The sequence below is a fragment of the Ictidomys tridecemlineatus genome, chromosome 5 (genome assembly GCF_052094955.1).
Source record: "Ictidomys tridecemlineatus isolate mIctTri1 chromosome 5, mIctTri1.hap1, whole genome shotgun sequence".
Classification (NCBI taxonomy): Eukaryota; Metazoa; Chordata; class Mammalia; order Rodentia; family Sciuridae; genus Ictidomys; species Ictidomys tridecemlineatus.
The window spans coordinates 87683938-87700398 of record NC_135481.1 but is presented as its reverse complement, the minus strand read 5'-3'; the positions used below and the strand labels follow the sequence as shown (position 1 = coordinate 87700398).

The 16461-nt window shown below is 35.7% G+C and overlaps 1 long non-coding RNA gene across 1 annotated transcript in view; it reads left to right on the top strand.

Moving 5' to 3' along the window:
• Positions 1-16461, top strand: part of LOC120886402 (uncharacterized) — a 139848-nt gene that overhangs the window by 113438 nt on the left and 9949 nt on the right. Inside the window, exon 2 of the long non-coding RNA XR_013438550.1 lies at positions 1643-1723. This is a non-coding gene — a long non-coding RNA (uncharacterized LOC120886402). The remainder of the gene's footprint in view (positions 1-1642; positions 1724-16461) is intronic.

Genomic DNA, 16461 nt, shown 5'->3' with positions numbered 1-16461 from the left:
CAGAGAGATCATTTGAGGTTAGTCATCATGTATTGAAAGGTGAACCAATTAAAAAACATTCACTTTTAAAAACACATTGATTTGTGTGAGCTCAAGAGTAGAAGAGTCAGGGATTTAGATTTAAGCAGGATTCGAGTTTTGTCTGGTGAAGGAGGGAAGCCAGATGGGACCAAGGGAGTTGGTTCCTAAACACATGCTAGAAAGTGCATGTGCTTTCTCTGGGTAAAGAGAGAAAATTAAGTAAGCAAAGGGCAGTGGAAAGGGTATGAGATTGTCAAATTGAAAGTCCTGGTGGGGCAAGACAATTTTGTTATTGTACTTAGAATTATTAAGTTTTCCAGAACTGTCAACCATTTTTAGCCAATTAGTTAAAGCAATAATTTTTAATTAAAGCATTATAATAATAAATGTTCAAATCTAATCACAGGGGAATGCTAAATTGAGTCAACTGCTGGTCACCTAGAATTTCTCCTTCCTGTAAAGACATATCTATAATGTCTCAATCTTCTTATATATTGGGAAATAATATATTACCTCCAAAAGATTGGCAATATCACATAAATTAAAGATCATGGTTTGTAACAGATATTCTCAAAGTTCAACCATTTTTGTTTCTTAAATATTTGTAAACATCGCCTCTTCAAAACAAAATTACTGTTTTCATCTGTTTGTAATTTGATCTCTTGTCAACACTTCTAGTTTTCCACTGCATATAAATAGTAGACATGTGGGTTTCTGTCTTCAGAATGTAGGAGCCCCATCTATCCTTGGTAAGGTAAGAACACACATTAATATAAGCTTATAGATGATTATATAATAAAAAGGGATCCTAGGGAATGGTACACCAGGATACTAGGAAATGGTACATTTGTATTCCTGGTTTATAACAGTGCAAATGTATGTCCTGCTGGAAATGATATATAGAATCAAGCAATTCTGAGGCACAAAAAAAGTCTTTTTCTTTCAGATGAGCATATGGCAGAAATCTTGTAAAGAATGCATGAATTTAAAAGCTGTTTTCCAGCAGTTTTGCAGAGTAATAGATATGAGAACCAGAGATGTGTTATGTGGCACTGAACCTCAGCTTTTTCTTGCTACGATTGACACACCAAGATAAAAATCCCTACCATTTCCTCTGTATCACTTAACACCTACTTGAAGGCCCACAAATAAAAATAAAATATAAATATTTAAACTATAATGGATTGTGAGCATCCTATCCTAGAGATAAAGCTTCCTGGAGGTTATGTGTGTAGTCACTCTCAAATCAAATATATCAGAGGATGCCAATTTGAAGAGTTAAAAGATGGGCTTGCATTATTATCCTTTTTTTTAATATATATATATTTTTTTTGGTTGTAGGTGGACACAATACCTTTATTTTATTTTATTTTTTTGTGGTGCTGAGGATTGAACCCAGTGCCTTACATGTACCAGGCAAACACTCTATCACTCAGCCCCAGCCCCAGCCCTATTTTAACTTCTTAACCATCAAACTAAAGCACCTGGCATCAACAGACCTGAGTCGGAGTCCTTAAGGGTGAGGCTATGGGAAGTGGTTTCCTACACTTCATTTTCCTACTCACACCACTGTTTTCTTCTTCTTCTTCTTTTTTTTTTTTTTTTTTTTTTTTTTTTACAGCCACGTTTGCCTTGCCAGCAGTAAATCCTGAGCATTTCAGAATGGACCCAACCAGAAAGACAACATTTCAAAAAGTTTTAGGTGAGTTGGATTCAGATATAGGGCATGTTGTAGGCACAGATGTCAAGCAGGTGTTTTATTTTCAGCTATCATTCCCCACAGAAACTTTGTACTCTTTGAATTCTTTGAATTAAAAGAAAAAAGGCAAAAGATATGAAACAGTAATTTTCAGAAACTGAGAAGTAGTCAGGAGAGGGAGGCCTTGAGGGAAGGGAAATGAGTGAGCGAAGTCCTATCAATACTCATCCTGTTGAATGGGGGCCGTTTTCAGGTCACAGTGAAGGTAGGGAATCAGCCTGATTCAGTCAAAAGAAAATTGTTTGTAAATCCTTGGTGTCAAACAACACTTCTTGTGGGAATTTAGAATAGTGCACCTAGATCGAAAATAGTTCAACAATTTCTTAAAATATGAAACACATACCTATCATGGTTCAGCCATTTCATTCTTACATATTTACCCCAGAGGAAAGAAAATACCTGACCACATAAATAGTAGTGCATGAAAGTTCATAGCAGCTTTATTTGCAGTATCCCCAAACTGCAAACCTCTCAGATATTTATCAATGTGGATAATCAAATGTGTCTTACTTATGCAATTGGATCTTCACCATATCAAGAAATAAACTGTTAATATACCCAACAACAGGGAATGCATCTTAATGATGCTGAGTGATGAAAGCCTGTTAAAAATATGTACAGTATGATTTCATTTATAATAAATTATACTTAATGGGAGCTCATCTATAGTGAAAGAAAGCAAAACAGTGGTTTCCTAGGCAGGTGAAAGAGGGAGTGATGACAATGGGCCACAGTGAAACTCTTGGGAGTGAAGGAAATGTTCACTGTACTATTGGTGGTGATGGTTTCAGAAGTGAATACATATGTTAAACTGATCAGATTGTGTACTTTAAATACACAAGTTGTATTTTATTACAACTGTGCTTCAAAGATATTGTAAGAAATAAACCTGTACTAACAAACTCTTTTATAAGCTTTATATTTTATTCTAAACTTAAGTTCATGGTTACCCCTTTAGGGTAATTGCTTTTTAAAGCCTACCTCTAATTATAGAACAGTGTGCTTCAATTCCTTCAATATGGTGCCAGGATTTAGCAAGTGGATGGGGAATACATCTAGAGAGTGAAGAAGATAATAGGAAATAATGATCTCTAAATGGAGGGTGAAGTATGTTGCAGGAGAATATGTATATCACTTAAGCATTTACTTTTTTTTTTTTTTGACAATGCATAAAATCCAGACATCTAGGGAAGTAAAGAGCTTAGGATGATCTCTCTTGCCTTCCAAACTAAAGATCAGTTTGATTTTCCCAAGTCTTAAGATTACAAATGAGACAAGATAAATTTGTTGTGAATTATGCCAACTGGTGGGTTGAGAGTCAGGAATGTAAGTTGCACCATGAAAAGTTCTAAGTGAGAATTTAGAAATAACCTAGCCTGACTCCCTCATTCAATAGATGAACACAGTGGGAACAAAAAGGTGAAATGACATCTTAATACCCTCTAGTCAATTTCATTATGTGCCAATCAGAGATCAGTCACGGTTGTAAGGACAACCTTATTTAGTTATTTTAACAAGAAAAATTAAGAGATTGTATCAAAGATCTTAAAGATCAGGGCATCATTGTCCTTGCCAATTTTCTTTCCAATACACCTATTGATGCCATTAACACAGACACACATCTGTAGTGTAGTGATTAGAGTGAGTGTTAGTGCAATGGATTGGAGCAGATTTCCTAACAGATTCCATTTAAAATACTTTCATTTATGCATGGGCTTCAAAAAATGCCAGGCATATTTAAATTAACATGAAAATCAATAACAATAGTTTCAGGTTTATGTATGATCTCATTCTAAGAGATAAGTTTAGTATGAAGGGATAATGCAGTGTTTTCTGTTATAACACTACTTAAATTCAGCACTGATTAAAAGGTTGAAATAAGTTCAAATATCATTGCTTTCATTTTTATCGGTGAATCCCAAATGGAAATTCTGAAGCTTAAATTGATGTACAAAGTGCTATTATTCTCATGTATTTTTTGCCTTGTAAAACTTATAACCCAGCACAGTATTACTTCACAAACAAAAGCTTTGCAAGGTTATCTTTTTTTGTCTGATTTGCCTCATAGCTCCCTTGTCTCCTAAGCTTGTATTACACATTCTGAATAGGACCCTGTGAACATAATTAAGGGTCACACATATGGTATAAGAGTAGGGGAATGAGGAATTAATTTCTCAGCTTTTTTTTTTTTCCCTGGGCTTCAGATTGGTTTGCAAGTTACTATTCAATTCAGCAACACAGAGCTCAGAGGGAAAAAAACCAAACTGCTACAGCTGCTTTGCATTATAAAAGCAAGAAAGAGAGAAGGAGAAAAAGATTAGTTTTTATTTGCACACAAAATGAACATCTACAGTCTGTATACTCTGGGAATCGCTCCATGTTTTGGGTTAGGTAGGTCTTTTAAATGTTCTTTTTCTTTTTCTCCCCAGTTCTACTCAGTTCATGAACATCATTAAAATTCAGACAGAGTACCCTTTTGGGCCTCATTCATGCAAATTGTGGACTATTCAAAAGGAAGAACATAAAGGTGATGCAGAATGGCCAGGAAATTGCACTCTAAGGGTGGTTATTAATGACATGAAGGGATCTGAGGAGCAGGACTAAGCCTTATCTACAATGAGTCACTATCTCTAGCATTTTGACTGACATCCAAATGTGGTTTTACTGTGCTTTCACCAAGTCAATAAAGACCAAGATGCTTCTAAAGACAAGAAAATAATAAAATGGGTGAATTTATTGACATAACATCATAGGTGTTAATAACATGTTTAAATAGGCATTAATTACTTCATCATGTAGAACAGCACACTTAGTGAAAATTTATTATACTAATTTTTGTCTTCCTACCTACAGCCAATTGGGTAGGCTTCAAGGAAATCAAATAACATTAGACTGGTCTCTTTTTAGGACTAAATTCACCAGTGGGTGCAAATAAGTTTGTAACATCTCAGTCCTAACAAATTCACGGCACCATCTTAACTTGGAAAATTCATTCTTTTTCCCTTTAATGTCTACTTTTATACTAATACATATCAATTGTACATAGTAAAAGTATTCACTGTAATATTTTCATGCATGCATACAATGTCTACTCTTCCCCCAATGTCTCCTGCATGTAACACCCACCCACTACACACACATCACATACCTTCCCAGTCTGTGGTCCCTAGAAATCAATATTCTACTACCCTAAGCTTCTTTGTGGCTTAATAATTCTATATTGTACACAGGTACCATATTTCCTTTTCATTTATCTGTTGATGGGCACCTAGACTAATTCCATATACTAGCAATTGTGAATAACAGTGTAATAAAAATGGGCATGCAGGTATTTCTTTTCTGCTGACTTCATTTCCTTTGGATATATACTCAACTGTGGGACTGTTGTATCATATGGTAGTTATACTTTTAGTTTTTCATGGAAACTCTATACTGTTTTGCATAGTGGCTATACTAATTTTCATTTCCACCAATTATGTATAAGAGTTCCCCTTTTTTACACTTTTCTCAGCATTTTTTACTATAATTTTTTTACAAGAGCCATTTTGACTGGGATGAGAGAATATATCATTGTAGTTTTGATTTGTATTTTCTGATGGTTAATGATATTGAACATTTTCTTATATATTTATTGGTCATTTGTCTATTTTAAGAAGTGTCTCTTCAGATCATTTGCTTATTTTTCTAACTGGTTGACCTGGGGTTTTTGTTAAGTTTTCTGAGTTCTTTGTATGTACTGGATATAATCCTCAGTCAGGTGAGTAGCTGGCAAGTATTTTCTCCCATTCTATAGGTTTTCTCTTCACGCTGCTTGACAGTGCAGAGGGTTTTTATTGATGTAATCCCACGTGTCAATTTTTGCTTTTGTTTCCTGTTCATCTAGAATCCTATTCAGAAGATCATTGCCTATACCGTTATCTTGAGGTGCTCCCCTATATTTTCCTCTGGTAGTTTCAGGTTTTATATTAAAGTCTATCACTCATTGAATTAATATTTGGACAGGGTGAGAAATAGATGTCAAGTTTCCATATTCTGTATGTTCATCAGTTTTTCCAGCATCATTTGTTTGTTAAGATGATATCCTTTCTCAAATGTATGTTTTTGATACCATTGTGAAGAATCAGTTGGCTGTACCTGTATCACTTTGTTTTGTTGTTGTTGTTCCAATCATTCATGTGTCTGCTTTTATGATGATTTTTAGCTGCTTTTTGTTGCTGTGGCTCTGTAATGTGCTTTAAAATCAGTTTTGTGATGCCTCCGGTTTTGCTCTCTTTGCTCAAGGTTGTTCTGGCTATTTGGGGTCATAAAGCTCCATTTAACATTTGGGACTAATAGATAACATTCATTGAAATGTTGGGTTCTGTCTTGTAAATGAATGCTATTGTCATTTCTGACCTCTTCCCCAAACTTTTCAGTAGTCAAATTTTGATTTGGTTTCCTCTTCCTCCAATGTATTCACTTCTTCCCATTTTTTTCCAAATGAGGTACTATAGGAATCCAAATAGCCTCTTCACCTTTTCTCCATACTCCCATCATCTCTTATCCTATCCTTATCTTTACCTACCTGCTCAGGTTAATGGACTGAGAACAGACATTTCCTCCTTAAGAAGGAAATGACACAAGAAAAGATTTGTAAGTAGAAAGCAAGCATGCATCTCCAGGGTACACAGGGGGTGAAAGGAATAGAAATAGTGGAAATATAAAGGAATCAAAAATGAAGAAAAACAGGATGTGGAAATTGGATGGATGTAGACAGTAGAGACAAACCTTTGGAGAAGACAATTGACATATGGGTAGCCACCTTAGTTATCCTGGAAAAGTTCCCAAAGCTCAAAGCAACAACAATGAATTCTGGGTGAATAATAAGTCTTGTAAATTAAAAATATAATGGTGGATTTAAAAAAAAATTAGTGAATCAACAAAAAATTAAATAGTTATAGCAATAATAATTTGCTTCAGAAGACGAAATTGAGGAAATTTCCCAGAATTAAGTATAAAAGAGAATGAGTCAGAAAAAATAAAATTAAGACCCATGAATGATAGATACAGGAAACTTAACATCATTTTAATAGGAATTACAGAAAGACAAAAAGGCAAGGAAGGGGAAATAGATAAATATAAAATAATATCCCTGAGCCAAAGAATAATAAAGGCATTCTGATTAAATAAAACCATCAAGTATCAAGAAAAAAGAAAAACTTGGATGCCCCTTATTTATAAAGATTCTGGTGAAATTTCAGAATTTAAAGATCTAGAAGAAATGCTAAAAACATACAAGGGTGAGAGTATAGTTTTCCTAGTGAAGAATAGGATTACATCACCATCAAACTATGCCTTAGCAGTTTTGGATGCTTGAAAATAGCAGAACAAAGTTATTCGAAGTATTAAGGAAAAAAATAATTAAAATTTATTCAGGTATTTTTATTTCTAGTAACTTTTAAAAATTGCAGTGGGGTATAAAGAGGAAATGATTACTTTTAAATTTGTTTTAAACCAAGAGGCAAACCTAGGTTATACACCAAATTCAGCCTGCTGCCTGTTTTTGTATGGCCTGTGAATTGAGAAAGGTTTTTAAATTTTAAATAATTTTTAAAAATGAATATCATGACAAGGATACTACATGGAATTCAAATTTCAGTGAACCAAAAAGATTTTATTGGAATGCAGTCTTATTTATGTACATCCTATGACTGATTTTCATTGCAACAGCAGGTTTATGACACAGACTATATGGCTTGCAAAGTCTAATATATTCATCCTTTGGCCAGCCCCTATTTTAGACCCTTTGGTTTTTAACAACATTCAGGTCAATCACCTCTCCTCTCCTTCCCTCAAAAAGAATATACAAGCCCACGTTCCATTTCCTCAGGGCTGCCTAAATCTTGCTAGGTAATATCAGAAGCAATGAACACATTAGTAGGAATCAAATAAACAAGCTAAAAGGCAATAGACTTTTAGCTAAAATAAACTCCGCAAGCAAATGTGAAGGCAAAATAAGGACGTTTTTGGACGTGCATGGACCAGTAAATTACAGAACCTCTCACAGCAGCGTCGCAACACAGCAAAAGAGGAAAATGGAAAAAAGAGGAGATGTGGTGCACAAGAAACAATGGCAACAACATACCACCTGGCTAAAATGGAGCAGAAAAGGAATGAGAAGGGAATCCACTGAACCTGACACACTAATCATTCTCATTTGAGATTAATGACAGAAATATATTCCCTCCTCCACCAGTTCAGCTATCAGGTGAACAATATTTATATAATGATTAACTGAAAGCACTGTGTTTATTCTGTTCAAGTCATTATATTAACCTATGGACAAAGGAAACACTAGTTATTTATACTTATGGGTCTGAATATAAATTTGATATAAATAGATAATGAAACTAAAATAATATAGTTAATAAAAATAGGTAAGAAATAGGATTATGATGCTAAAATCCTCATATTTCGAGATGGTCATAACTTTCTCAAGTTGGTCAAGAAGTAAAAGTTGAAAGAGAAGCTCTCAGAAATATTACCTGCAATTACCTCCAGAGATTAAAAAAAAAAAAAAGACTGTTGTATCATATTTTTATTTTAGACCCTTCATTATTTAACCTCATGCACTGTATTCCGAATGGCAAATGTGTACCTTACTTTTCGTTCTCTCAGGGCTGCCTAACAGTTGGTGAAGTGACAAAGGCAGTAACAAACATCATCACACAGCATCATGGGGCAAATAAATAAGGTATAAGCTGATATAATTACAGCTTAAATAAATTCATCTGTACAAAACCTCGTGGCAGAGCTGAGAACAGGACTTCCATGGTCTGGGATGACCTGCTGGGTGAAAGAGATGCCTCCTCTGAGCAGCATTTTGTTTACCCTCCAGTGATGTATCACAGGTAGGGACACAGTCACTTCACCCAAGGCTATTCAGGAATTAAAGAACTGCAATCAAGCACTGATGGAAACACAGTATATTTGAGTCAAATATTGTGTATATCTGGTTCAACTATGATAAATTTGGGTCTCATGGCCCAGGGTAAATGGATGACCATTGATATTCTAGGAAGAGGTAAATATGGGTCAGATGTAAGACTCTGATGTGAATTTTGGCCACTAGGTAATGGCTTCTGAACCCAATTTATTCCAAATGTTCTGTGAACAATCAAGCATCTCATAAAATAACCCACCTACTCAGTATGGCCACAGAAGAAACTAATGCTATGGTCTCTCCTAAAGGGTGCACATCAGACTAAAGACAAACGAGTTCCTATTGAGCCCAGGGAAATGGCTCACTCAGCATGAAAGAAGTTCAACCCAGCAGGCTTCCTCCCTTCAAGTGTTTTCCTCTGACTAAAGCAACATGAAATGGAAGGAGAATAGCATCCAAAAAAACAAATAGTTCAAGCAAATCTCTTTTGTAGATGAATCACCTAGCCAAACTGATTTTCATGGCTACTCTTCTCTCAACCCTGTTATTTCCAGTCCTCACCCAAATCCAGGGGGTAGAGTTCTATCTTGCAGAATTCATGTTTTGTTGATTGTCCATGCTTTTGAAGTAAATCTAAATCCTTGAGGGGATTTTTTTTTCCTTCCTTGTTTTTATGGACTTTGGCCTTGCCATATTTTAAAAGTCATTTTCGTTTCCAATTATCAGAGCTTCTGACTTACTGAATTCTACTTCCTCCTGATTTTTCCCACTTCCTCTTCTTCCCTTGAGCAGTTTTTTTCTGCTTCAGGAATAAAGTTCTGACTCTCTCTCACCTCTTCACTCCAGTTAGCTTCCCCCTGCTGGTCCCAACTGCTAATCGGACCATTTCTCCACACTAAATTACAGAATTATCCTGAGGCAAGAAGACTTCAACATGAATGTTTCTTTACAGTTCAAAAGTATTTTAGGTACTAGGTGAATGTCTAGTGAGAGTTTGTCCCAAAATGTACACAGCGGTATTCTTTGGGGCTTAATTTAAGCTATGAAAGCAAAAGATAAAAGAAGCATTACTTCACCAATGTGTTTTCTCCTCCTTGGTATTTATCAGTGCTTCAAGGTCATCCTCTGATACTGGCAGCTTTAGCCTCCTTCTAAGTCTTCCTCTGTTAATAAATGGCTCCTGTGACTCTCACTCCTTAGCTTTGCAGGGTCCCTCTTTAACCTTCTGTGAATAGAAAAACAACTAGGCAGCCTTGCTTCTTTCCCCCTCCATCCCTTAGATTTGCTTCTGAATCTCTGCTGAATTATATTTGAATAATTCATCCAACTCAATTTTTACTGAGTGACTAATGTGCTAATTAAAAGAGGAGTCATTTTAAGGTTGGATTTGGTGCTCATTACTAAACACCACTATAAAATATTCATGTTGTATTTGGGAATTTGGGGGGAAATACAGAAAGGACAGACATGTGTGAGCATGTTAATACCTTTTCAGAAACCATGATCAGAATCACCATCTTTCTGATCCTGGGAGGATTTATGTTATAAATCCTGGGCTCTACCATTTGTTGCTGGGTAAAAATGCATTTAGGTAAAGGATGATACAATTTAAAACAAAAATATCCTAAAACGACATGGCTGCTTAAATTGCTCAAGTGTCTAAAGAGCAATTGAATCCAGTAACCAGGCTATCTTGATTCCAGGAAACCCTCTTCATTTCTCAAACCATGTTTTATATGTATCAACAAATTTCTGCATTTTATCATGCATTTATATGTACACAGACCTCCCCACACACAAAACTGTAGATAAAATGTCATTTCTGTCTGATAAGGAAATTATATTTTAGTGAAAACTGTTTAAAGATTCTGTGTGCAGGCAAGTGGTTTTTTGGCCAGAGAACTTTCTCTAAAAGTCATGATTTAAAAGCTTTCAAAAGCATATTTGAAATCTTTGGTGACATAGGTCTCAGATAGCCTTGATTGGACTTCCTATATAAAAGAATAGTAAAACCTTGATTAATGGAAATGCTTGAAGAATGGAATGTTCTGGTCAATTTAATTCTATATTGAAAAAAGACACCTCTCTCTGTTTCAATTCTTATTAAAAAATCTTACTCAAATACACGGTTCTGCCCTTAATACTATAGGGATCAGAAATGCATTTTTTTCTTTGATGACTGAAAATTATGGAATCATCATCTTGAACACCCGATTGCTATAAATTCCTATATGTGCACAAACTTTAAAAGATTATACAACTTTACATATGCATATGTAAATTTGGGATTTCATAAAGTCTCTACAAGTTTCTTCATCTACTCTTTTACCACTTCAGTTCCCTAGAGTGTATTTCATATGAATAACTGAGTTATGCTACCTATGTGATGTAGACTTACTATGAACTACTCTCAGAAATTAGTAATGGCTTCATTCTCTCCTTATAACCAGTCCTTGGGAACAGGACACTTTTGAAAGCACAGAAGAATAGCTTGGATATTATAGCTGTTTGGCATTAAATGCAGACACATTTCAGGGTTTAAAAACTGGAGGAATAAAAGTATTAATATGCAGGTAGATCCTTTTTATGGTATACATAAAGTGGTTAATAGTCCAATTTCTCATGGCTGATGCTGGGGGTGAGAGATGAAATGAGCGTTGTTTCATTCTGCTGCAGTACCTCAAGGGAAGTATCACTACATCTAGGACTTGTGTGCAGAAGACTTCTTTTTCAAAGTTAGTATTAACAGAGAAACTTCTTTCTTTCTCCCCCAAACCCAGAGGACTCTACAACTTCTCCAACCTTCTCCAACCATAAGGGAAATTAGAGAGATGCCCCTACATACAGCTGAGATAAATTAGACGGATAACAGACAAATCAAGATAAATACATACAAATGATGGGATTTTGCAGGGAAGGCAAACCTCCTTGGAAGTAAAAGAATAAATCAAAAGTTCCCACCAGAATATAAACCTTGAGGAATTCTAAATGGAGACTGAGGGCTTCAATGTGAATACCATTAAGAAATTCTCACCAAGCTGGGTACAGAGGCACATGTCTGCAATCTCAACAACTCGGGAGTCTGAGGACAGGAAGATCAGAAGTTCAAAACCAGCTTTAACAGCTTAGCAAGGCCCTAAGCAGCTTAGAAAGACCTTGTCTCAAAATAAAAAGTCAGTCAATAAAAATAAAAAGAGCTGAGGATGTAGCTCAGGGGTAAAGCACCCCTGGGTTCAATCCTCAGTTCCAAAAAAGAAAAAAAAGAAAAGTTCTCACCATTACAAGAAGGTGAAAACTCTCAATGATAGAACAGCAAAATAGAATATTAAAGTAGACAGGTCAGGACCCAACACTGCAGAACTAAGATAGTAGGAAAAGAAGGCAGCTCTGGGTAAAGGTAGAGTGATAGCCAGTAGTCTCAATTGGCCAGTAGAGTCACTAATTCCCTTTAGAAGATGCTTTGCAAGGTGTTTCCATAAAGTGAGAGGACTAAGGCATGGTCCTGGACTAGGCCCAAGGCTTTCCTAATTGGGTGATTTTTCAGCAAGTTATTTGACTTTAATTTCCCACCAAAACAATGAATATAACGAAGCCACCAATTTCTGCTTATTTCAGGTTGAAGTGATATAAGGCATGTCCAATTCAATCATGTAAGAAATTCTTAGAGCATATTATTACCCATGGGACTGCTGCTGCTGCTACAGCTATGGGTAAAAGTATGAATGGAGCACAAAGGAAGCAAAGAATATGGTTTTCTCTGGGTGGAAGAGGTGTGAGGCTTCACATAGAAGTTGGATCTTGAAGAAAAAGTCTATCAGATTGAAAAAAAATTAAGCAAATGATTTCTAGGAGTAGGAGAGATATATGTGAGGGTAAGTATAAAAAGAAAGGAAATGAACACACAAAAAAAAATAAAGAAAAAAAATGAGGCAAACACTGAAGCCACATGGCACTGAGAATCTTAATGAATGCCAATTCTAGACTTCTTACTGGTCAGCTCAAGGTTAGGACCTCAACATTAGAAGTTCAAGGCTAAGTGAAGTTGGACTGCTCAGGCTCACTTAGTACACCAAGGAGGAAACTAAATACTTCATGGGAGCATAGTAACAGGATACAGAAATAAACCTAGTGGATGACTTAATACTTTGTGGATTTTAAGAGTCATATAGAACACTTAAGAGAGATCAGGAATCTTAGCTATCATCCAGTTCAACACTCACATTTTACAAATTAGAAACCTCTATCCCCAAGAGGGAAATAATAGAAAATAGACAATGAAACCCCAGGTTTCCCATTTCCTAATCCATTGCTCTGTTGTATCACAGTAGGAATCACAGGTCACAGTATTTTTTGCTGCCTATATTCTGCCAAAGTTCTCTGTATGCAAATACATGGCTTTCCCTCTCCCAACTCCCACCTCTAATTTCTAAGAAACAGAAAGGTCTGAGTCAGAATGCAGAGACTCCAGTAGAGAGAAAGGGCAAAAATATATGGTTACTACTACTCGGAAATATTTGTGGTCTAGAACAGATATTTCTTGGTCCATGCTCTTTATAGTTCCCCTATAAATTCTTTCCTCATATTAACACAAGTTTATCAACTGAAATTCTGCTTCTTGGCTTTGCTGTGTGCCCTGGCCAAGGACATTGTTGAATAATGCTCTGTTATCAGCCTAACACGTAAAATGATCATGAATCTCTTCACTAATTAAGGATAAAGGAATTTATTGTATACAGTAATGCATTTATAAGATGAGTAATTGTCTCAATTCCTTCTGCCAGTGCTACTTCTATTGATATTTTAAGTAGACTAGAGCAGTTTTAAAACATGTTTGAAGAATGAGGTGTGCAAATATGAAGTGTAAACATAAATGACTCTTAACATCTTATATTAAAGTGAATGGAGGAAAACTTGCCAATTGGAATAAAAAAAAAGACATACATCAATTAAAGATAGGGAAAATAACAGTAGCATAAGAATAGCATAATAAAGCTATTAAAAGAAACAAAAGAATACAATGCATTTTACAAACACTGCAGTGAAAAAAAGAAGTACCAGAGAGAAAATAGGTCCACTAATAAATGAGGAGCATGAAATTAATGATGAGTCTAAAATGGTAGAGATAATGAACTCATTTGTAAAATTGGCCCTTAACAAGAAAAATGAAGATAGGAAGTTTGAACAATTAAGAAGTAATGAAAACCTTGCAAAAATAGCTGTTGACAAAGAAACAGGAAAGAAAAGGCCAATTCTATTTTAGGTTGGATTGGAAGAATTATCCCACAGCAATGAGGGAATTTATTGTCAGTGGTAGTGTACCCAAACTCCTATGCAAAGTTGGTGGCCATCTTGATCCGCTTATTCCCATCCAAGACTGGGGGTAAAGAGACAAGAACTTATGGAGGCACCAATGTCAGTTATATACAGATGCAGAAGTTAGACATACCATGCCTGGCAGGGTAAGGAAGGAAGAGCTTTTTGCACGTGTTGTTTCTACCTTCAAAACAGGATTGGTAGGTATGGTATACCCTGAGTATCTGGAAATATGTTTTTCTATATAAAGTGTGTAATAATTTTTTCTTCAATTAAAGTCATTCAAGTTGAAGTACTGTTGACTGATAACCTTAAACAGGGCAGTAAAAATCGAGGTAGGATGATTACCATGTCTTTCCCATGAGTACCAGTTTTCTACTTGCTGATGGAGAGCACAGACATTAACACTAGAAATACTTAGAAGGAAACACTTAGTATCTGTAATATAAAAGATTCTTTGCTTCTTCCTGATCTAGCCATGACCAAGCAGACTCTAGGAATGTTTAAAAAGAGATGCCCCGATTGTTAATCTCTCTATCAAACTTTCAAAGTACTTAGAAGGCTGGAGAGACACACACAGTAAGAGAGAGAGAGAGAGAGAGAGAGAGAGAGAGACTCTGGAAGTACAGGATCTGATGGAGCCAGAGGCAATACTTAAATTTCACAGGTAATCTCCATATCCTGTCCTCTTCCTCCCACTAGAAACTTCTTGCCTAATTTTCTCAAAAGAAACACACATCAAATGACATCATTATTGTCAAAAGGAACAGAATATATGTTCTAAAGAAATTAAACATGTTCACAATTTTTAACTGATTAATTCAACACTTATTTATGGAGAGTGTATTACATGGCAAGGAAGACTAGGAAAAGTGTAGCTGAGATTTGAGCTAAGATATGATTGACAAAAAGAACTCACCTTTCTGAGATCTGGGGAAATAGCCTTCCAAGCAGAAAAAAAAAATTAGAAATAGCATAGGTGAAGTAGTGAATCTGAGAAAGACAATGTGTTTGTGTCATGTTAAGTGAGAGAGGAGAATGCTCCTAAATGATGTGGGAGGTGTACAGGAGAGGCCAAATCAACAAAACCATGTAAACCCAGGCTGATTTTTTTGTTTGTTTGTTTTAGATCATATGCTGAGTTCAGTAGAAGCCATTGGAATATTTTAAAGAACCACAATGATATTATTTACAACTTTGAAAATTAGTGTCATTTGTAGTAAATAAGGATGGCCACCTTATAATTTGAGGGTAAGAAATGAATACGATACTTTAGACTTCTAGAATATATCAAATGAACAACCTCAGATGAAAAATTTAAAAAATAGTGGCATTTGGGGGAAATGCTGTTGTGAATATATAGTCACGCCCAAGACATGAATAGATGTTGAAAGGGATTTGAGTTTAGGATTAAAACCACAAGGTAAAAGAGCAACTGTAGGCTTACTTCTGTTATTTTATGCAGTATGTTCTTTTTTACTTACTACCTCTCTCTTTTCTCCTCATTTTTTTTCCACTTACTTCAAGTGTTCTTGTACTTCTCTCATTTTTAATAGCCTGTCCCCTCTCAGTTTCCAAGTTTCTCTTTAACTCTATCATTAGTATTTTTTGTCTTTATGCATTGTTTTGGCTTTTTAGCCAATTTGTTCTCAGTATGCTAGCATCCTTTCTGTCTGAAGGTGTTTTATTCCTAGTGACTCCACAGGATTTCCTCTAGGTTCACCCTGAAGAGGCACCATGTGACTAATAAATCTAGGCTCAGTCTAACCTCCAGAGAAGACCAAGATTTTTGGTCACTTAGTGCTAAACATATTGTATTTCCCCAGAACTAAGATTCTTCTCAGACTATATGTGAGAATTACCCTGCCTCTGAGTTATTTGGAGTTGTCAAGCATTTGCTTTCCTGTTTTGTTTAATAGAAGAAGATTTGTGAAATGGGAAGTGGCAAATAAAGAAGGATCTTAGGGCCTATTTTTCTTGCACCCTGCTCTAAAGCACATTTCTGCAGACTGAGTTAAAGAAAGGCTGGTGCCACAGGTATTTGAAAGGGTCTAACTATGAAACCACAGCACTGTGAAAGGAAGAGAGTATTTAGTGCTCGTGTAGATTCTGCTCTTCTAAGAAACAGTAATCAGTCTGTGTATGTAATTTGGAGAGTAATGTAAATTTGGATAGGGCTTGTTTATAACTGGGTACTGATGTGGGAGTATTGTGCTAATGAAAGAGTCAAGAGGAAGGCAGAGGCTGCTCTTTAATGGATAGTTTATAATAGAAGTAATTGTAAGACAGAGCGATTTTACTTAACAATTAGGCCATTGGTGGGTTTGTGATGGGCTGTTATGTTTTTCTATGGATATTTTCAATCATGGTGCAAAGCGGTGAATTGGCCTAGGCTTTAGTTAGAGAATGGATGCAAGGAGCGGTTTTTTCTTTCTATGGATAGGAT